Here is a 23,510-nt window from a genome sequence, read left to right on the forward strand (position 1 = left end):
TGACAGGTTTAAGGTTCCATTTCTGGGAGAACCAAGTGTGGTTAAGCCAAGTCTCAATTTGGGCCTAGCATGAGTAACCCCATCTTGGACCTGTTGTCTTGTTTTAGCCATATCTAAAATTGGAATTCCAGGTATAAACCAGCTGAGACTAGGATAATATAGATAGAGTAAATATTTTTCTTCCATGTGGAAAAAATTGTATTTTAAGCTTCTTGCAAGTAAATAGATCTTCTTTATATGCCCACTAATTATGGTGGATCAGTTCTGTTGAGATGGATGACCCTGGAGCGGATTATACAGAGTGAAGTAAGCCAGAAAGAAAAACATCAATACAGTATACTAACACATATATATGGAATTTAGAAAAATGGCAATGATGACCCTGTATGCAAGACACCAAAAAAGACACAGATGTGTATAGCAGACTTTTGGACTCAGAGGGAGAGGGAGAGGGTGGGATGATTTGGGAGAATGGCATTGAAACATGTATACTATCATGTAAGAATCAAATCACCAGTCTATGTCCGATGCAGGATATAGCATGCTTGGGGCTGGTGCATGGGGATGACCCAGAGGGATGTTGTGGGGAGGGAGATGGGAGGGGGTTTCATGTTTGGGAACTCATGTACACCCGTGGTGGATTCATGTCAATGTATGGCAAAACCAATACAGTATTGTAAAGTAAAGTAAAAATAAAAATTAAAAAAAAAAATCCATGCATTTATATTTGGCATGTCAATTAATTTATATTTGTCTTATAAGAATTTTATATTAAAATATTATATTTGTGTTATAAAAATTCATTTTCTTTTCATAACCAAGTCTTAGTTAATGATTTGATATTAGTCTTAGTAAATCCCTAACTATAGTCTTAAAGTTATTCATGACTGATCTATTCGGTTTGTTTTATCACACAAGTGAAGGGCAGCATTCACCACTGCGAGACAATGACTAGAATAGCCAGTAGAAATGGCCATTCCCTTTCAGTCTGCCTCCAGAGGTTTTGAACCACGGTAGGAGCATCTCACACCACCCCTTATGGAAGAAAAACACTTTTCCCTCCCCTGCCTTTTCTTTAGATGGAATTGTTTACTGATGGTAAATACCTAAGACCTGAGTTAATTTTAACAAACTGGAAAACCAATTCACAATTTCTAAAACTACTGTTTAACCTTATATGTAATACTAGCTGAAAAGAGTTAGCTACTCCTACTCTAGGATTATATCTGTTAATTTCTGTGGGGAATTACATAAATTTGTAGATCTAGTGCCTGCCCTGGAGGAACTTATAATCTAAAAGTAGGAAGATTAAACAAAAATGAAAAATAATTGGAGGCAAAACCAATTTGCACTTTGCTATTTTTAGAGGCTCCAGGGAGAGCAGAAATTTTTATTGCAAGCGACACTCATAATTTTTGAAGAAAAAAAAAATCAGTGTCTTTTTATGTTGCCAACTCAGTGGATTCTGTGATGTGAGCCCTAAAGAAAGAATTTACGAGGTGAATAACAAAGAATTCACAAGCTTGGAGGAGATTTTCAGTTGAGAATTTAAAAAAGGAAAGAAGAGAGACAGACACAAACATTACATGGGTGCATTTTTGAGAACCAGGAAATATACAAGTATTGTTCCCCTGGCAACCTTTGTGTAGAGTTTCTGAGTTAGCACAGCAGTTTCTCCTGTTTTCCTATTGCAATCAAGAACTTGATTGTTTTCCTTAATGTGATTATTTTGCATTTCTTCTCCTTTTTTCTCTTTCCCCTTGTGCTTGTTTTACATCAAGGTCTAAATTCTTGTTGTTGTTCTCTATTTGTCAGAAGTGCAAATTCTTGGATGCAAAGTAAGAACTGAAGCAAAATGAAAAGGAAGTTTTAAATATTCAAATTTCAGAAAGCGAATATATGTTTGTGAAATCAGTTTTTCAGAGAGAGCCCAAAGAGGAATTTCTGAATAATAAGTACATTATCCAAATCCTATTATCTTAAAAGGTAATTTAAATTACAAGCAGCCTGACTATTGGCTCGTAGGTTATTGCAAGTAAGCAGAGTTGTATCTGGCTGTAAACACACTGTGTCTTTTGCCATCAGTTATGTTGCACAATTAGTCTAATTGATGTTTCCTCCAAATGAACCTTAAATGAAAGAGCACCCATTAACCTTTTCTTGGCTTTGCTTATCTCCCTTCAGACTTCTACCTTGGTCTTGGCTCTGGCCTTTCTTATTACATTTTGATTCCATGATTCCTTAATCTCCCATCATTCCCAATTTAATCAAACCCTATCACTTGCGTTTTGTTTTGTCTTGTTTTGTTTTAACAACTCTCTTGATCTCATTCTGTGAAGCACTGCTGGAGAAATTCAGGCAAGTTTGCCAATTGAGTTCTGTGCAATTAGGCCCTCCATGTTCTGCTATCTTTTTATTCACCATTAACTAACTTCCTAAAGCGTTTTCTTCAGCAGTTGTTCAGCTCCTTTTTCAATTCCCTCCAACCTTCAACCACACTATTATCTTCTTCAGGCTAAAGACTTTCTCTGTTACTTGATTGATGGTACAGAATGTAAGGCATTTCTTTCCCAAATCTTATTCCCTTTATCTAAAAATTTCCCGAGTTTTCAGCAGATGGCCCCAGCAAGAAAAATAGGGGAAAAAGGGGCATAAAATAGAATAATTCAAAGGCAAGTGTTTCAAGGAACTCTACAAATGTAGGAGCTGCATGGTTGCTCAGGGCTAGTGTTTAGGCCCAAATGGACAACTGAATAGAGCAGCTACTGGGTTTTGAAAAAGGAAGTTTCTGTAGATTTGGCCAGCTTGAGTGAGTGGAACAGTTCAGCCTGCTCAAGATGACTCTAAGATGAGGGGGCCAGAACCTAATCCCTCTCTCACCCTTTGCCTATTCCTCCTCATTGTTTACTGGTGGGATCCATGGATCAGCTTGCCAGTGCAGACAGTGGGATGATATTTAGAGGGACAAAAAGAAATCATCTAGCATAGACTTCAACAAATGTTTTTGTTGTATCTATCATGTAAAATTATCATTTTAGGTTTTATAAGAATAAATAATTGATCCTGCTCCCAACTTATATAGAAGCTCAGAGCATATAAGTGAAGATGTGTAAGTATAAACCATGTGCGTAACGCATATAAATAAAAATATGTATAAAAAATTCAAGAGAAAGAAAAATGCTATAAGATAACTACACATACAGTGCGGTGGCAATAGAGCCAGGTGAGAGATGCGAAAAAAAATCGCAATGTTTTCATGTGACTGGGACCTTTAAGGGTGAGAAAAACGTACACGTATGGAAATAGAGATGTCAAGGGAGGCATTCTAGTTAAAGAGAACAGCATGGGTTAAGGCAGTGAGATGTGAAAACCTGGGTTATTTAAAAAAACATATAATGGACAAGAAAGTTGTGAAGTTGGGCAGTATATAGAGGCAGTTTGAGGTATGCTTGAGAACTCCTGCTGATGAAAGCTGACCTTCCCAATGTTTACTATGTAGCATCATCATACTAAATGAGTAACGTTTGTTAATACCTTTCATGCAGCAGATGCATGAAGCAGATACTGTTATCCCCATTTTACAGATGAGGAAACTGACTCTTTAACTCTGAGGTTAAATAGTCTCACCAAAGTCACAAAACCAAAAAGTGGCTTTCTGTGAGGATTCCATGACAAACAACCTTTCATTAAAGGCAGACAGAGTGGCCAGCATGTAGCAGATGTCTGGTATGTTAGTCAGCGTTAGCCAGCTGAACCATCTTGACTTTTGACTTAGAGTAAAATTAATCCGACAGCACTGTTGGGTGATTTAGAGGGAGATGAGTGCTGAGAAGCAGAGAACAGGGGCATTAATGGGGATAGTGATGTCAGGGATAGATAAAATAGGGCACGCTGGGGAAATACTACAGTGATCAGGTTGATGTAACTTGGCAACTGACAAGATGGGAGGCTAGAAAACAGGGATGAAAGAGGAGACCATTCGCTAATAAATATTTCCCTTCCTTCTGTTCCTTTTCTCTGCAGACAGCTTCCTGATCTCCCCAATCATCCCCACTGGGCCTTTCCTCTCTTTGCTCTTTCTCACTCTCACTTGATAAACCAGGATAATTATCAACTCTTTTAATTACATTATCTGAAACATTCTTATAGTTGGTCTCACTAAGTTGTCATTATTAGAGCTTACTTAAAACTTTGCAATAATCTAAATTCTTTCTCTGTCTCTTATTTCTCTTTTAAAAATTTATCATCTCAACTTTTTTCAGATTTTTAAAACTTTATAATCAGTTCCTTTTTCCATTGAAACATTTCAATGCCTTGCAACTAGCTAAAGGATAGGTCAGTAATATCCCATACAATAAAATGTTATATCACAGTTAAAAAAGATAAAATACATCTTTATACACTTTAATGAAATGATGTATACATAAAGAGACCAGTTGTGGAATTATATGCATAATGGGAATCTATTTTTGTATGAGACAGTTTTTATACAGTATATATTTTACACCCATTTGTATGTATATGTATAAAATTGGAAGAATAGATACCAATTTAGTATTGAGGAGGAGGTTTTCACTTTTCTATACATACTTTTGGGCTTTAAAAATCCTTTACAACAAGCTTTACATTATTTCTCTAATTAAAGTTTGAAAGAAGAATAAAACACAAACCCCTTGGCTTGCAATTTAAGGCCCTTTGGATTCTGAGCTTGAGTTAAACTGTCTATCCTAACCTCTCACTATGCCTCTGATAGAAATCTTGTTCCCTAATTAGCAAGCACGTGGACCCTGAGCTGCCATTCTTCTCTTCCTCATTCATAGCAGCATGGCTAATTACTCTTGGCACTTTTTCATATTGAACCTGCATACAGTCATATAATCTTTTATAACTTCAATCATCAACCAGTTGGTTATGGGAAATAGAAATTTTGCTGACTCAGAAGTATAATCTGATCAAATTGAACTCTTCAGTGTTTCCTGATTGCATTCTGTTCTTTCTTAACTCAAGGTCTTTGCTTATGTGATTTTTTTTCCCACCTGGTAAATATCACCACCATCATCTATCTATCGGACTTGGCACTGAAATCTATTCCTTTATGATACTTTCACATTCTTCACTTTGGACATAAGCTCTTCTTTTCTTCTTTGTAGTGATTTAAAAATTACTGTGTTAACCCATTCACATATGTGTTTTATTTTAAATATTGAGGTATATACATCTTAAGAAGCAATCATATTTGTTCATGATTTGATGTTTTGTAATACCTTGATTACAATGAATGATCAGTCAATGCTTTTTGAATTAAAATGTATTTGGACTCATTTGTAGAACTTCCAAGGAAAAAATTAATATTTAGATCCTTATATCAAGCATGCCAATCACCAGTATTTAAAACAAAGCTTATATGATCTAGGCTTCATACTCAACATCTAGATTTATTAAATTATCTGCTATATTAAACCCTTCCATAGTTTTATTACCAATATTTATATCATAAGAAGTACTATACTACCCATTCTTTAGAAAATTGCTTTAAAACTTTCCACAGTTCCCTATTACTAAAGAAAGAACACATTTGTTATTCAACAGCAGTGGATTTTAGCAAATCTAAAGGCTTTAAAAAATATCACAGCTCTACACAAACTACTTTAAAAAAATTCTGTAAAGCAAGAGGAATGACATGGTATTAAAAAAGAATGAAGGTGAAGATATTTTTATTTCTGAAAATACACATAGGACTATAGTTACATTTTAGAGACATTGAGGTGATGAATGTGTGAACACTATAAATATAAGTTTTATCCCTAAATTATGTACATTAAAATAATATGGACAAAAAAGTTTTATGAGAAATTTTGCAGTTTCACGTGTCACCTCCTCTGGAAAGTTTTTTCCCAGACCCCTCTCAGAGACAGAATTGTTGTTTTTTGTAGTTCTTTGTTTAATCATGTGTGTAAAATATATTGTCCTGAATTTTACAATTGCATTCCTTATTTATGGACCTGTTTCTCAAGACACATTACAAGTTCCTTGATTTTAGGAACTATTTTTTTGTTTTTTTTATACCTCAGGTGCCTACCACAGTGTTTAACACCTTGAAGGTGTTTTAATAAATAATTGTTGAGTCAAAGAATGGAGACTCACTAGAATTTACCCCTCCAAATTCCATCCTGCCTTCCAGGTTTAGCTCATATATCTCTCTGTGAAATCTCCGCTGCTTTTTTTTTTCTCCATCCCATGCACAATTGATTTTTCCCTTTTTTTGATACCTTCATTCTTGGACATACTGCTACTACAGTGTGTAACCCATGGTATTGTAATTACTTACAGCTCTGTCATTCCTACGATAGTCTCTGTGGGGACACAAACTTATTTATATATCCCCAGATTCTTCCATAATAATTGGTAAATAATAAGAGTTTGAATAAATGAATGGATGAATAAGAAAAATAAATTACTTTTTAAATTTTATATGTTTATTTAAAATGATCTCTTTGAAATGGCCTTATATTATTAGTATCTCTGCTGCTGCTGCTGCCGCTGCTGCTGCCGCTAAGTCGCTTCAGTCATGTCCGACTCTTTGTGATCCCATAGATGGCAGCCCATCAGGCTCCCGCATCCCTGAGATTCTCTAGGCAAGAACACTGGAGTAGGCTGCCATTTCCTTCTCCAATGCGTGAAAGTGAAAAGTGAAAGTGAGGTTGCTCAGTCATGTCCGACTCTTAGTGACCCCCATGGACTGCAGCCTACCAGGCTCCTCCATCCATGGGATTTTCCAGGCAAGAGTGCTGGAGTGGAGTGCCATTGCCTTCTCCAATTAGTATCTCTACTTTCATGTTATCAATATCTTTGTATATCTATCATCTATTTAACTCTATTAATGTCTATCTACCTATCTATCTATCATTCTTCTTCCTCCATCCTTTTATCTGTCCGTCTCTTGTTCCTTAAAAATAGGGAGGGAGTGTCTAAAGCATGTAGTGTATCGTAAGTGGCTCAAATTCTGGTAGGAATTAAGGAAGCTGCAGTCCTAAAGGCCACATGAGGATGCTAAGCACAGAAGAGAGGTCATTCAGTAGATTAGTTCAGAATGAAAGCTTCCCACGTCACTGAATCTCTCATTTTATAAAATTGAAAATAATTTACTAGAATATTGAAGCTGGCAGTTATATAAATTTATAAAAAGATCACCAATTGAATTACAGGTATAGGAACAATGTAAGGGTAGTGAATTTTTGGTGATAGTGATAACATTATGAAATACAGAGCTCTTGAGCCACTTTAGAGGTAAATAGCCAGCCAGAGTAATAAAATCAGAAATTGCTCCTGAGGATCCCCGCCTTGTTCTTTTCTTTAAAAATAGTGTCTTTGCACATTTTGAGATAAACAGAAGAATCTTGTAATTGTTGGGTCTCATCATCCCAGGTTCACGAATAGTTCAGAGACTGCAAAGGTATGAGCATGAATAGCTTATTTCTTATCATGATAAAGTGACTTATTTACATGTGTTACTGCATGGTTCTTATATATCATTGGTGTTTGGGGTTTTACTCTTAAAGCTGATCCTTGCTTCTGTTGGATAAGAATTATCTAATAGTCATTATAACATGAGACGGTCTATCTCTGTTCATTTCTGAAATTTAGAGTGTCCCTTCCATGGGAGAGAATGTGAAGGTCTGTCTGGTTATGACAGTGATACTTTGTTATTGTGTAATCCACAAGTTGGTTTTTCCTGGAAAATTGAACATTTATTCAAAGACATTGCCAAAGTAGTAGACATTTTATCATCAACATGTAAAGATTATTTTTTCATGAATACTTTGGATGAAATATTGTTCTTTCAAAAACTTGGGTTTGGATAGTTCTTGGGTTTGGTATTTGGAATCCAAAGGATACCAGGCAAAATTCAAAATCCAAATGGGTTCCTAGAAATACTAGTCAAAGCAAGTAGATAGAAGAATGTTTCAGTCTAATAGGAAGAAATGTCCTCATGAACAAATAATGAATGCTTTGGTAATGGTATTTAATCTGAAGTTTGAGCTAAAGAAGACAAAGACCAGGAACATGATTTGCATAAAGGGACATAAGGTTATAAAATATGTTAATTTAGGGGAATAGGTGATTTAATCTGCTAGTCACCAGAATTTTGTCTGGTTTATTAGGTAACCTCTAGATGTGTTTCAAAACTGGGTCTATAATATTATTACACATAATGATTTTATAAAGTAAATAGACTTCCAAAGAGCCAAGGCTCTTTTATGAACCTTTTATGATTATTGACTATTATGTTAACTAGTTAAAAGAAAATATGTATAAAATAGCTGTAAAGGATGAAAAAAGGAAACAAAGTACACACTGTTTAGTATAAGAAATAGAACATTATCATTAATTTTGAAGTTCCTTCATCAATTTTCCAGTTCGTCATATCCACACTCTCTTCAGAGAAAGAGATCATTTGAGTTTATTGTTCTCTTTTATTTATAATTTTACCATAAGTTGGAATAACAGTGTGTCAGTTTTGCTACAGAACAACAGCACATCCCAAAATGTAGTGGCTTAAAATAATAAATGTGCACCTTTTCTTGTGATTCTCTGAGTTGGCTAGGCAGTTCCTTGAAAAGGCTCTGGGTCATCTCACTTGGAGTCATCTGACGGCTCTGCTAAGGCTGCATTGTCCAGGATGGCCTCATCCACCTATCTGATAATAGGTTCTCTTCAGCTGTGATCCTGGATCACACATCTCTTATCAAAGACCAGGCTAACCTCGACTTGTTCACGTGGTGGTAGCGAGTTCCAAGAGCAGTAGGAGAACAAGTGTCAGAGTAAGAAAGATTTTTAAGTCTCCCATTGCGTCACATTTGCTAATGTTCACTGACCAAAGTCAATCATGTCACCAAGTCAAAAATCCGAGGAGTAGAGAAAAATAGAATCTCTGCCTTGAAAAGAGCAGCTGCACAGTCACATTACAAAAGGGTGTGCAGATAGAGATGGGAAGAATCTGTGACCTTTGTTGCAATCAGCCAATCAAACTGACATGCAAGTAGTTTTGTATGTTCTTAAATTATATATAATTGGAATAATATGGACTAATTCTTCATGACTTGCTTTTTCTACCCAGTATTTTTTAGTCCAAATACTTGTTTCATGTATTATTTAATATTAATTTCATTCATTTCACTATTATCAGTTTTTTAATGCCTTTTTCAAAATTCTGTCTTTTTAAAAGAAAGCTTTATATTTATCAAGTTCAAAATTTATCACTTTTTTTGTGTGATTTGCCTTTCTTTGTATGTTGTTAAGATATCTTTCTATTCCCTGATATAAAAAAAGTTATTCTTTTACCTTGTATCCTAAAATTTTATGATTTTTTTATTTAACCATGAAATCTTTATTCACTAGAAGCTGATTTTAAAATTACGTGCTATAACCACATTTCTTACCAGACATGATTTAAATTTTCTGTCACTCTCCAGTGATCTTCATGGTACTGAATCTCCCAGTTCATAAACATGACTTATTTCAGTATTTATTTAGATTGTTTTTTATTTTTCAACAATATTTTATATATTTTCCCTATAAAAGTTTTGCCCATTTCTAGGAATTTTCTTTTTTGTGCTATTTTAGATATCTTTTAAATATACCTTTTCCAAATATTTGTTGATAGTGTATAAAATTGCGTATATTTCTATATCTAGAGTACTTGCTAAACTCTTTCTTATTTATCTGTACATTCATTTGCTTTTCTCTGTAAATAATAATATTAACTTTGAATAGTAATGGCTTTGTTTCCTTATGTCTAATGATTTTACTCTTAGTTTACTTTTTGTTGCCTTGTGTTGATTAGGGCTTCTAGTAAAATTTCCAATATAAGTGGCAATTGCTTTGTATATGTAAAATATGTATAATCCTATTTTTATTCTGTTCTTGTTTAATTTTTTCTTTATAAGTATTTCACAGGTCATACTTTTTCTTTCTTTATTCCTTACTTATCTTTTGACTCAGTTGGTTTTTTATCTAAGGATTCTTTTAAAAAATCCAAAAGAGAATATGCAATAGTAGAAATACTCTTCTTCCCCTTTTAGCTTGTTTGGAGGGAATTATTTGAATATTTCTCAAAACCCAAACTTGAGAGGTTGATATTTAGAGTATAGTCTGCTAGTTATTTAGCTCTGGATATTGGCTTAGGGCCACAATGTTGGGCAGCCATACTCTGGATGGCTATTTTCATTCTCTGTAATTTTTCTTTTACTCATAACCCACGTGACAGTTTGAGAATCCCTTTACTTCCAATCATCATGTCACCAAATTTTGAAGATTATTAGGAGGGCAACTTTTCCAGAGTCTTTTCTGTATCTTTTCTTCCAGACAACTATACCACTCTCTCTGGTGGGGAAATTATATGTCAGTTTCCCACATCTTTCAGATTTGAATATTAACCAGACACATATCTAAAAATTTGTGTTTGGAAGCTTGGGACCACTCCCTGATATCAGCGTTGGTGTTACTTTTTCAATATTGTCCGAGAATTGTAACTGCTAAATCAGTGTGCCTTTTCAAGAGAAAATGAAATAATCTTGCTATTCTGAAACTACTGATTGGCTGGTTCAGTCCCATCACATTGTCTGTTCATGTCAATGTCCAGCCGATTGGTGGAGTGGGAGAGCTCTTAAGAAAAGTCAGTCACCAGAAGTGCTTTATTTTTTTCTGTCAGTTGTTAAATACTTCACAGACTTTGTTAAATGGGTTGTATTGACACCAGGCATATTCCTTACTAAAGGATATAGTAATAGTGAGTATCAATAACAGTGAAAATTTCATTTAGTGAGCAAATAAGCATATCAAGACCAATTAATGAAGGTATAGTTTTGCGAAGATTTGATTGATCTCTTCCAGTCGACTGTCATTATCTCTGTATATTCAGATATGTGAGTTGAAGATTATGCAACTTTTTTTGGCTTTATTTACTTAAGGGGCTTCCCTGGTAGCTCAGACAGTAAAGAGTCTGCCTGCAATGTTGGAGACCTGGGTTTGATCCCTGGATCGGAAAGATCCCCTGGAGAAGGAAATGGCAACCCACTCCAGTACTCTTGCCAGGAAAATTCCATGGATGGAGGAGCCTGGTAGGCTACAGTCCATGGGATCACAAACAGTCGGACACAACTGAACAACTTCACAACACTTATAAACGAATCTTAAATGTATGTCTCTGTAACATGATGCGAAAATAACATGGTTGCATATTCTTTATCAGTATATCTGCATTAAAATCTTTTGATTTACAAAATAAGATTCTAACCAGAGAGACTACTTCTTTAAATAACCAGTAGACTGAGTATCCTTGCAGTGTTAACCCGGTATTTATGATGGATCGTGATTATTTAAAGAAATGATAACAGGGATGTGGTTGTGCACATGGTGAATAGTTAAGATCAGTAAATTTACCTTTTATTAAAATATACCAAGCTATTTGTATTTGAAAAAGGAAGTATATAATTTGGGATTCTGTTGTTTTAGTTATGGTCTTTTTTCTGTTGGTGTTCCATTCTCTAATATCTTCATTTCATGAAACTACTTAGCCTTTAATGGGTATGCAGTTTACCTAACACTTACTTTTATTATTCATGCAGAAGAAATACCTAGTTAATTTAGAAGTATGAATATATCAATAGTAGGCAAAATTGTTTTGCTGAAAGTGAAAAGTCAAAATAATGATATTTAAACAGGACAAAATTCTCATACAAAATTCTGAATACTTGGTCAAGAGTTGATATGGTGACTCCACATTTAGGGACCCTGGCTTTTTCTATTTATGCTCTGCTGTCCTCAATATTAGCTTCCATCTTCGGGTCAGAGTGTCAGTGTAGCTTCATTATAGCCAGCAGGAAGGAGAAAGGAGAGATGAAGGAAAGAACTGTTTCTTCAAGGTTGTTTTTTAGAAGCTGCTTACCCCTTTTCCTCTTATGTAGCACAGGCAGCAACTTAGTTATCTGCCATCCTAGCTTGAAAGGAAATTCAGTCTTTATTCTAAATGTTTTCTAAGCTAAAGATGGACAAAGGAGGGAATGGACACGGGACAAGCGGCATTCTCTGATACAGTAAATACCCTTCCAGACAGTATATCTATACTAGTTTCCTATTGATGTTCTAACAAATTACTGCAGACCTATGTGGCTCAACCCTGGGATTTCTTTGGAAGGAATGATGCTAAAGCTGAAACTCCAGTACTTTGGCCACCTAATGTGAAGAGTTGACTCATTGGAAAAGACTCTGATGCTGGGAGGGATTGGGGGCAGGAGGAGAAAAGGACAACCGAGGATGAGATGGCTGGATGGCATCACGGACTCGATGGACGTGAGTCTGAGTGAACTCCAGGAGATGATGATGGACAGGGAGGCCTTGAGTGCTGTGATTCATGGGGTCGCAAAGAGTCGGACACGACTGAGCGACTGAACTGAACTGAATGTGGCTCAAAACACACAAATTTGTCTTCCAGTTTGGAGGCAAGAAGTTCAAGATGGATTTCACTGGACTGAAATCAAGGTGTTAGCAAGGTCATGTCCCTTCAAGAGCCTGTAGTAAAGGATGTTTCCTTGCCTTTTCCGGCTTAGAAAGGCCACCCGCAAGCCTTGGCTCTTGGTACCCTTCCAGCAAGCAGTCAGATCACTCTTGCTGAACCTTGGCTTCTGACATTGTATCTCCTCATCCTCCTCTGCTTCCTTCATCACATCATTTCCGGTTTCCTCTGACTCTCCTGATTCCCTCTTATACAAACACTTGTGACTACAGGGCCCAGGAGGATAATCTCCCCATCATAAGATTTGTAATTTTAATCACATCTTTTGCCATTTAAAGTAACCACATATCCACAGGTTCTGGGAATTATAAGCTAAACATCTTTGAAAGCCATTATTCAATTTACTATAATATCAAAGTTTAGAGAAAGTGTCACATGACATAAATTTTTCTTTATTGTTTTCACTTCCATTTTAACATTTAATTTTTAAAAATTGCTATGAGTTAGGCAGGGCATGGCACCCCACTACAGTACTCTTGCCTGGAGAATCCCAGGGACGGGGGAGCCCGGTGGGCTGCCGTCTATGGGGTCGCGCAGGGTCGGACACGACGGAAGCGACTTAGCAGCAGCAGCAGCAGGCAGGGCATGCACATGATCCTCGTTTAAGAATCATTTTGAGGTTCAAAAATGATTGAATGACTGCTTCAAAGTTGCATAGTTATTAGCGAAAGTAGCATTGAGGTCTCAATCCTGCTACCCACATGCCATCTCAGTCTTGAGATCCTCTATCCTGTGTTTCCCTGCAGCATTTCAGTTAAGTGTTTTCTAGAGGAAGTAATTATGCTTAAAGAGGTATCATTTTTCTATTTTTAAATTTTTTACTGAAGTATAGTTGGTTTGCGGTATCATTACTTTCAAGTATTTAGCATATCAATTCAGTTATACAGTTATTTATTCAGTTATATATATATATATATATATTCTTCACATTCTCTTCCTTTGTAGATTATTACAAAATATCGAGTATAGTTCCCTCTGTGCTATACAGTAGGTCCCTGTGAGTTATCTATTTTACATCAGTGGAGTGTGTATGTTAATCCCAAACTCCTAGTTTATCCCTCTCCTCACCTCTCTTTCCCCTTTGGTAACCATATGTTTTTCATATCTGTGATTTGGAAATAAGTTCACATGTATCTTTTTTTTTTTTTCTCCCAGAGTCCACGTGTAAGTGATAACATGATATTTACCTTTCTCCGTCTGGCTTACTTGATTTAGTATGATAATCTCTGGTGGCTCAGATGGTAAAGAGTCTGCCTGCAATGTATGAGACTGGGTTTAATCCCTGGGTTGGGAAGGCTCCCTGGAGAAGGAAATGGCAACCTACTCTAGTATTCTTGCCTGGAAAATCCCATGGATGGAGGAGCCTGGCACACAACAGTCCATGGGGTTGCAAAGAATCAAACATAACTGAATGACTTCACAGCCCACCCATGTTGCTGCAAAGAGTATTTCTTTTTTTATGGCTAAATAATATTCCATTGTGTGGTTTTGTGTGTGTGTATCATATCCTTTATTCATTCAACAGTCAGTGGACATTTATGTTGCTTCCATGTCTTAGCTATTGAAAATAGTGCTGTAATAAACAGGAGATATCTTATTATGTTTTTAATGAGCTTCAACCCACTCCAGTACTCTTTCTTGGAAAATCCCATGGATGGAGGAGCATAGTAGGCTACAGTCCATGGGGTCACAAAGAGTCAGACATGACTGAGCGACTTCACTTTCTTTCTTTCTTGAAAAAGAAGAGGCATATTTTGCCTTCCCCTAAACAAATTACCATATCAGTTTTATGTGTTAACTTCATTAGGCTGTCATGCACAGTTTTCAGCCAAACACCAACCTATGTATTTCTGTGGAGGTATTTTATAGATATGATTAAAGTTCATGATTTTGTGTATGAAAGAGAGATTATCATAAATAATATGTGGTTCTAATTCACTAAGTTGAAAGGACTTAAGAGCAGAACTGAGGCTTCCCTAGAGAAGAAATTCCACTTGTGGATAGAAGCTCCTCCACATGCTGGAGAGTGTGTGATTCAGATTTCAGCCTTATCTAGGTATTAGCCCACACAATCATGTAAGCCACTTCATTATATTAAATCTCTTGATATATCTGCTACTGGATTTGTTCCTCTGTTCTGAACCTTGACAAACATACAATAGGTAACTTGCATATTCTAGATCCTCAATTTTTGTTGATCCAGAATAAATTTGAGGATTTTTCTATATTTGTTACTACATACTGTACAAATCCCAATGACTGTATAACAACTTACCATTTCAAAAAGATTAGATTTCTTTCACATAGTCTTAAAGAGCTTGAACTTATTCCTTTAATCAAAATCTACATTAGGATTGTATTTGTATTGAATATGAGCCAGTGTTTTATCTTCAAAGACAATGGCTTTACTTTCCACATAGCTACCAGCATTCTGGGAATTGCTATAAGCATCAGTTCAGTTCAGTTGCTCAGTCGTGTCTGACTTTTTGCAATCCCATGAACCGCAGCACGCCAGGCCTCCCTGTCCATCACCAACTCCTGGAGTTTACCCAAACTCACGTCCATTGAGTCAGTGATGCCATCCAACCATCTCATCCTGTCATCCCCTTCTCCTCCTGCCCTCAATCTTAAACAGCATCAGGGGCTTTTCAAGTGAGTCAACTCTTCACATCAGGTGGCCAAAGTTGGAGTTTCAGCTTTAACATCAGTCCTTCCAATGAACACCCAGTACTGATCTCCTTTAGGATGGACTGGTTGGACCTCCTTGCAGTCCAAAACTCTCAAGAGTTTTCTCCAATACCACAGTTCAAAAGCATTAATTCTTTGGCACTCAGCTTTCTTTATAGTCCAACTCTCACATCTATACATGACTACTAGAAAAACCATAGTCTTGGCTAGATGGACCTTTGTTGGCAAAGTAATGTCTCTGCTTTTTAATATGCTATCTAGGTTGGTCATAGCTTTCCTTCCAAGGAGTAAGCATCTTTTAATTTCATGGCTGCAATCACCATCTGCAGTGATTTTGGAGCCCAGAAAAATAAAGTCATCCACTGTTTCCACTGTTTCCACTCTTTCCCCATCTATTTGCCATGAAGTGATGGGACCAGATGCCATGATCTTCGTTTTCTGAATGTTGAGCTTTAAGCCAACTTTTTCACTCTCCTCTTTCACTTTCATCAAGAGGCTCTTTACTTCCTCTTCACTTTCTGCCATAAGGGTGGTGTTATCTGCATATCTGAGGTTATTGCTATTTCTCCCAGCAGTCTTGATTCCAGCTTGTGCTTCTTCCAGCCCAATGTTTCTCATGATGTACTCTGCATAGAAGTTAAATAAGCAGGGTGACAATATACAGCCTTGACGTACTCCTTTTCCTATTTGGAACCAGTCAGTTGTTCCATATCCAGTTCTACCTGTTGCTTCCTGACTTGCATACAGGTTTCTCAAGAGGCAGGTCAGATTGTCTGGTATTCCCATCTCTTTCAGAATGCTGTAAGCATTTTGGTATCTAAATACTTACCCATTCATTCCCCAAACAAGTGTTTATTTTCTATGTTCTAAAACTATGAAACTACAATAGTAAACAGACAGGCAGAGATTTTCCTCCCTAACCTCCCTCTCATGGTTACAGCTAGCAGGGATATAGAAATTGTTGTTGATCAGTCTCTAAATTGTAACAAGTCCAACTCTTTTAGACCCTATAGACTGCATAGCATGCCAGGCTTCCCTGTTCTCCACTATCTCCTGCAGTTTGCTCAGATTCATCTCCATTTAGTTCATGATGCTATCTAACCATCTCATCTTCTGCTGCCCCTTTCTCCTTTCAATCTTTCCCAACATCAGCGTCTTTTCTAGTGAGTTAGCTTTTCACAGCAAGTGGGCAAATATTGGAGCTTCAGCTTCAGCATCAGTCCTTCCCGTGAATATTCAGGGTTGATTTCTGTTAGGGTTGACTGGTTTGATCTCCTTACTGTCCAAGGGACTCTCAAGAGTCTTCTCCAGCACCAAATTGGAAACGTCAATTCCTTGGCCTTCTTTGTGGTACAACTCTCATCCATACATGACTGCTGGAAAAATCATAGCTTGGACTAGACAAACCATTGTTGGCAAAGTGCTGTCTCTGCTTTTCAATACTCTGTCTAGGTTTGTCATAGCTTTTCTTCCAAGGAGCAAGCATCTTAATTTAATGGCTGCAGTCACTGTCATTAGTAAATAAGCATTTTCTTAATTTTTTCAAGGGTAGTCAAAGAGAACCAAGATTTCTTTCTGAATACAACATTCTGCTTTCTTAGAATTCATAGCTGTGTGAAAGGGCCTCCATTTAAATTTTTTTTTGAAGTGTTTTTATTTCCTAAATAGAAGGAAGAAGGGGAAGCTGATAAGAAAAGCCACTTTCCTTGTTTCCATCTCCACTGTGAAAGAAATGCCATGTTTTCCAGTTAAGAGAAGAGAGTGTCAAAAGATGGGAGACCTCTGCACTCTAGGTCAGGAAATTCCTGGAATACCAGGCTGTTTCCAATAACAACTGGTCATTGCTTTTATCAGCCTCTATTGCTTAAATGCAGTAAACACCGATTACACAAGTACTAATTGCCAAGCAATGCCTTAATAGGAACATGGACCTTAATCTGGTCTCAAAGTTTCTTTTTGTCTTTGTGCTGAATGAAAAAGAAAGATGTTTGAATCAGGGTCTTCGTTCACCCCTAATAAGGTGCTCTCTGAATTCTGCTTTTACAGTATTTCTAATGGCTCCTCCTAGACATTTCCCTGGCACTGTCTTCCACATTTTGTTTATTCCTCCACTTATTTCTGTGTTCATATGTTCTAAGTCACAATTTTACTTTTTTATAAAAATGTGACCATGCCCTCTAAATATCTATGCTCCTTTAATAATTTATCTCATAACCTCCTTTATTTGTTTTAAGCTTGTGGTCTTTTAATAAGTTAAAGATTTATGATTCCTCTAAGAAATAAAACAGATACTTAGAAAACTCAGCTTTTCAATCAAATGATCCTGAACAAAGAAGGACTCCTCTAGGAAAAGTTGGGGTGGTGTTTTGAGGATTTCTATACAAGATTTTTAAATAGACTTTTTTTCACTATCATTTTTTCTTTAATCCTCAGTGAATGACTCAGAATTAGACTATTTTCAGCATATGTAATTATTATGTTCAGTTCAGTTCAGTGTCTCAGTCATGTCCGACTCTTTGCAACCCCATGGACTGCAGCATGCCAGGCTTCCCTGTCCATCACCAACTCCTGGAGCTTGCTCAAATTCATGTCCATCAAGTCAGTGATGCCATCCAACCATCTCATCCTCCATCGTCCCCTTCTCCTGCCACCATTAATCTTTCCCAGCATCAGGGTCTTTTACAATGAGTCAGTTCTTTGCTTCAGGTGGCCAAAGTATTGAAGTTTCAGCTTCAGCATCAGTCCTTCCAATGAGTATTCAGGATGACTTCCTTTAGGATGGACTGGTTGAATCTCCTTGCAGTCCAAAGGACTGTCAAGAGTATTCTCCAACACCGCAGTTTAAAAGCATCAATTCTTCAGCACTCAGCTTTCTTTATAGTCCAACTCTGGCAATTTGCAGTAAAAATCAGAAAAAGTATTCTTGCTCCTGAAATGGGTTTTCCTGTAGCTTTTCATTATTTATGTCTTCGAAAGTTCTCCTATTTTTTTTTTTTTTTCCATACTCCTTGAAATTTCCATATAAGATTCTTTTGGGCCATAGCACTCAGTATTTCCATTACTAATCCTGAAAGGCAGCTCAGTAATCTCTCCTACCCCAAATACAGGAAGCAGGCAGTTGAGAAGTTTGTGACCAAGACTGTGAACCATTGACCAATTTAATTAGCCAGGGCATGGAAAAATAAAAGCTGGGAACTAGCTGCATCCCTGTAGCAGACATGACTGAATTATTGCCTTTTCTTTTCTTTTATTCTAAAAAGTTGAAGCAGAGGACTCTCAATGCCCCTTTGGTTCGGTAAATAACCTCATAGATTTGGTGAGGTACATAATTCAGAAAACTAAGAAGACCTTAGAAAAGCCAGACCATCTTCTTGATTAATTTTTTCCTTATGCCTAAAACCAGAAAACAAACTTTTTAACTTGAATGTTAAACTTTAATCCTTGCTTCCAAGAAATATCCTTGCTTCTCTGTGATAAGAATTTAAGTTTATCTCTCTGGATATCTGTAGAGAAATATCCAACCAGGGGACTGTACTATTATTGACTACTGACCAGTAGTGATCTAGAAACAGCTTTTGTCAAATCAACAAGACTCAGGTAAGATAAGCCTGAGAGAAGGGCAGTGTAAAAAGGTCACAGTCCTTAAAAATGGGTACCATATCATGCCCAGCTGGTGATTAACTTCATCCCTTCAGGAATTTAGTCTTCCAGGGAAGTAAATTTCTATAAGAACGTGCAAGTAAACCATAAAACAGTACACTGAAAATTGTAACTTTTAAATTATTTTTGATCTAGCCCTTTAGTGCAGCTGGCAGCACATCAGTTTTGTAATTACTTTTTGAATTTTAAAAGTATTTCATATTTATGGTAAAAAATCCAAACTCTGCATAAAAATAATGTTAGAAGTAAAAGTCCTCACTTCTCACTTTCCTGAAGGAACCATTGTTATAGTTACTTGTGTATCTTATCATAAATTTTCCTGCATGTATAAGCATAATGTTTATGTATTTTTCCCTCAAAGGATATATGTAGTATTCTATGAGTTACACTTTTCAGTTAGCAATGTATTTTGAACACATTCGCATGTAAATGCACAGACTTCTGTCATTTTCTTCTCAAAGTCTGCATTGTGGTCCCTCATTGTCTCTCATTAATGAATAATCACACTACCAATAGTATTAGCAATTATTTTAATTTGTACACAATTTTTACAAGAGTCTAGAGTGAGTTTGAGAAGAAAGAATACCAAAGAGAGAGAAACAAGAGTGAAAGTGTTAGTTGCTCAGTCTTGTCTGACTGTGACCCCATAGACTGTAGCCCACCAGGCTTCTCTGTCCATGGAATTAATTGTCCTGGCAAGAATACTGGAGTGGGTTGCCACTTCCTTCTCCAGGGGATCCTCCTGACCCAGGGATCGAACCTGGGTCTCCTGCATTGCACGCAGATTCTTTATCATCTAAGCTACCAGGGAAGCCCCACAAGAGAGCTTATAATAAAACTAAAATAGAGATGTATTTTATACTCAAAGAGCAGGTTCACTCTAACATGAGAATTTAAAGAAAACCTAGAAAGGAGGCATGATTCAAGACAGATTTTAAGGAATGAGTAAGATATGTCCATAAAGAAATCAGGGAAAAATCACTCCAGCTATGAGCAAAAACATAGAGGTAAATAATGAAGGGAAAGATTGATATAACTAATAAGGAATGGTAAAGGGATGAGAATGACAAGAAAGCAAAGTTATAGAAGATAATGTTAGAAATATAAATATTAGAGGATAAGATAAAAAATATAGGCTGAGTTAAGATAGTGTAAGACTCTAATGTTGGGCTTATGCTATAGACTGGTGATTTTTAACTTGGCCCTTCAGAAGATATTTGACAATATCTGAAAACATTTTGCATTATAACTATATGAATGTGTGCTGTAGTTACCTAGTGGGTAGAGACCAGGGATGCTGCTAAACATCCTAATAGGCAAAAGATAATGCCCTCCCTACAACAAAGATTTTAAGTGAAGTGAAAGTGTTAGTCTCTTAGCGGTGTCCAACTCTTTGCTATGCTATGAACTGTGGCCTGCCAGACTCCTCTGTCCATGGGATTCTTCAAGCAAGAATACTGGAGTGGGTTGCCATTCTTGTCTCCAGGGAATCTTCCTGACCCAACCCAGGGATCAAACCTGGGTCTTCTACATTGAAGTCAGATTTTTTACCATCTGAGTCCCAAAATATCAGTAGTATAAAGACTGAGAAACCAAAATTTAACCTAAAATTTGTTAAATTTTGAACCTTATCAAAAAAAAAGTTGAGTATGCAGCTATATATATACATATGTCACTACATAAGATCAATATTTAAATAACTTTATGCATTATTGTATTTTATTTGTCATATATGACCCATCTTTATCTCTCCAAAATATTATTCACATTTTATTGCATCATTAAATATTAATTATATTATTTAATTTTTGTTGAATTGGGAAGTAAATTTACATCTTTCATAATACTATTTATTCTTCCCAGTTTTTCAGAAGGTGTTTTATTCTTATTCTATAAATAAGTAGTTCTAAGTGAGAACAATATGAATGAATTTTCTTCATTGCTTATAAAATCTTGAGCTAACCTTTTATGTGATACTTTTTATGTGAGACTTTCTGGGAAATTGTCATCCCTAAGATCTCCCTCATCCAAAATCATGCTATAATTTTTTTTTTTTTTAAAATACTGCCTTGACCCAGTTTTGAGGGCCTGTAGATGCCAGTCAGTTTGCCTTCTTGAAAAGCTGATTAAGGCCACATTCCCAGCCATCTCCCTTATTGAACTACTATACACACTGCAATTGTTTTAAGACCCAACTATCAGACAACCAAGTACAACCCCAATTTCCAACAGTTCTCTGGAGTTACTAAAAAGTCTGGCTTTCTGTTAAATTTGCTTTTATTTAGTTTTAACCACTGCTGAAGCTGAAAATCTCACAAAGTAATCTAGATAGCAGTGGAAAAGCATACCATTTTTTAGGCTTATTAAATCATTATAATCATATTAAATTCTATTCATCAGTTTTGTAGAGATTTTTGTTGAATTGGAAAGTAAATTTACATCTTTCATAATGCTAACCATTTATTCCTCCCAGTTTTTCAAAAGGTATTTTATTTTTATTCTATAAATAAATAGTGCTAAACCTAATACAATTTTGAATTTTGAATGCATTTTAACACATAAGAATATGATTTTTCTGCTGTTTAAATTTTTGCAAATAGGACAGTTTTTTTCTAGCAATGAAAATCATATATGGGCAGATATTTTCAAGTATCCATTTTCAAAATGCCCTCTACATAGTCTGAATTGTTTTGAACAGCAGTTGCTTTCTCACTCATTATTAATTCATAAACTTTACCTTGGGGGATGTCTTAAGTATATTTATTCCTTCAATATCTAATGGACAACAACTTCTGAAAATGGTTCATCATCACAAAGAGGAGTAATCTATTTGGAAATGAGTCTTCTTTATAAAAGAAAGCTGCATATATATATTCCTTAAATTTTGTGCCTTTTTAAAAGTATTCTTTCTGTCTTTCTTTGTGTTTATTCATTTGTTTATTTTTGGTTGTGTGGGTCTTCACTGCTGTGCATGGGCTTTCTCTAGTCGCAGTAAGTGGGGGCTACTCTTCTTTGTGGTGCACAGACGACTTCTTGTGCTTCTTTTGTTGTGGAGCACGGGCTCTAGCCATGTGGGCTTCTGTAGTTGCAGCACACAGGCTCAGTAGTTGTGGTACATGGGCATTAGTTTCTGTGGCACGCGGAATCTTCTCAGATCAGGGATTGCCTGCCTGCATTGGCAGGCAGACCTCCCATCCACTGTACCACCAGGGAAGTCCTGTACCTCTTTCAAATGCTCAGGCGTGAAATAGCCAACAAACATTTTATTATATATATAATTTTCATAGCCCCATTAATCTCATTACAGACTGTTTTAAAGATGCTGCTATTGGCCATTGAGAAAAGAATAACTGCATACTACATATGCCCATGTACTCTGCAATGTGCTGAAGTAAATGAAGGTATGAGGTGTCAGCTGAACCCTATCACAAGGTTTTTTAGGATCATGTGGGGATATTGTGAATAATGGAATTTAAAATTAGTTGCATTTAATATTTCTAAGTGTCTTCAGACAAAAATAAGTAGGCATTCTAATGGTTTCTTTCTTAATGCCAATACATTGGACTCTCTTTGGAGATCCCTCAAATAGAAGCCATTTAAGTTTTTTGAAATGTGATTAGACTTAGAAAGTTAATGCAGGTGGCAGTCTGTTAGTTAACACGTTTATCCAGGTCACATATGGCATGGATTTTAAAGGAGACAGAGTAAGGCAAGAAACTGATTAGGAGGCTTATAGGATCTATATTATAGAGACACAGGTGGGCAAAACCAAGGTAAGGCTTTTAATTTGACAGATTTTATGAAGGTTGAAACAATATTTGACAATAGAAGTAAATGAAGTAGAGGAGGAATAGAAAGAGAGACGGAACAAGAGGAAAAGACAAAGAGAATTGAATATTTTGGAAGAAAATGTTATCGGTGGATATAGAGAATGCAGAATAATGACTAGGGTTTTGCTATATGAAGGGGCAGGAAGAAATGTGATCCTGTTAATTTTTGATGGTTTTATCAATGGCCATCTTTCCTGTAATGTAATAACAACAAAGTTTTCATTTTCATTTTAATTTCACATCAGTATTGTTACAGAGTTCTTTGCCTAGGTAAATAAACAATGGAGAAACAGAATACTTATTCATACATTTTAGTTCTTTTCCGTCAATCATTAGTGTCAAACATTACAGCTGATCACATCAACTAATTTTGTAGAAAAATTGCAGAAGTCTTTCAAAATAAAAGAACAAGTGTTTTATTTTAACACCAATACCGATCTCTTACATCGGTATCTTTCTTTACAATTAAAAGGTTAAATTTTAACTAATGTCTACATCATTATTGTATCTCCTAGTAGATGATGAGTATCATAAACCTGTCCCGCACGATGAGGATGTGCACTAACATCCCTTCAAAGCTCAGCTTCTGTGAGACTTTCTGGGAAACTCATCCCTAAGATCTCCCTCATCCCAAATCATGCCATAATGTGTATATATATATATACACACACACACATATACATATGTATATATACATATACATATATATATATATTTAAATACTGCCTTGACCCAGTTTTGAGGGCCTGTAGATGGCA

This window comes from Budorcas taxicolor, chromosome 5 (assembly GCF_023091745.1).
Source record: "Budorcas taxicolor isolate Tak-1 chromosome 5, Takin1.1, whole genome shotgun sequence".
NCBI lineage: Eukaryota > Metazoa > Chordata > Mammalia > Artiodactyla > Bovidae > Budorcas > Budorcas taxicolor.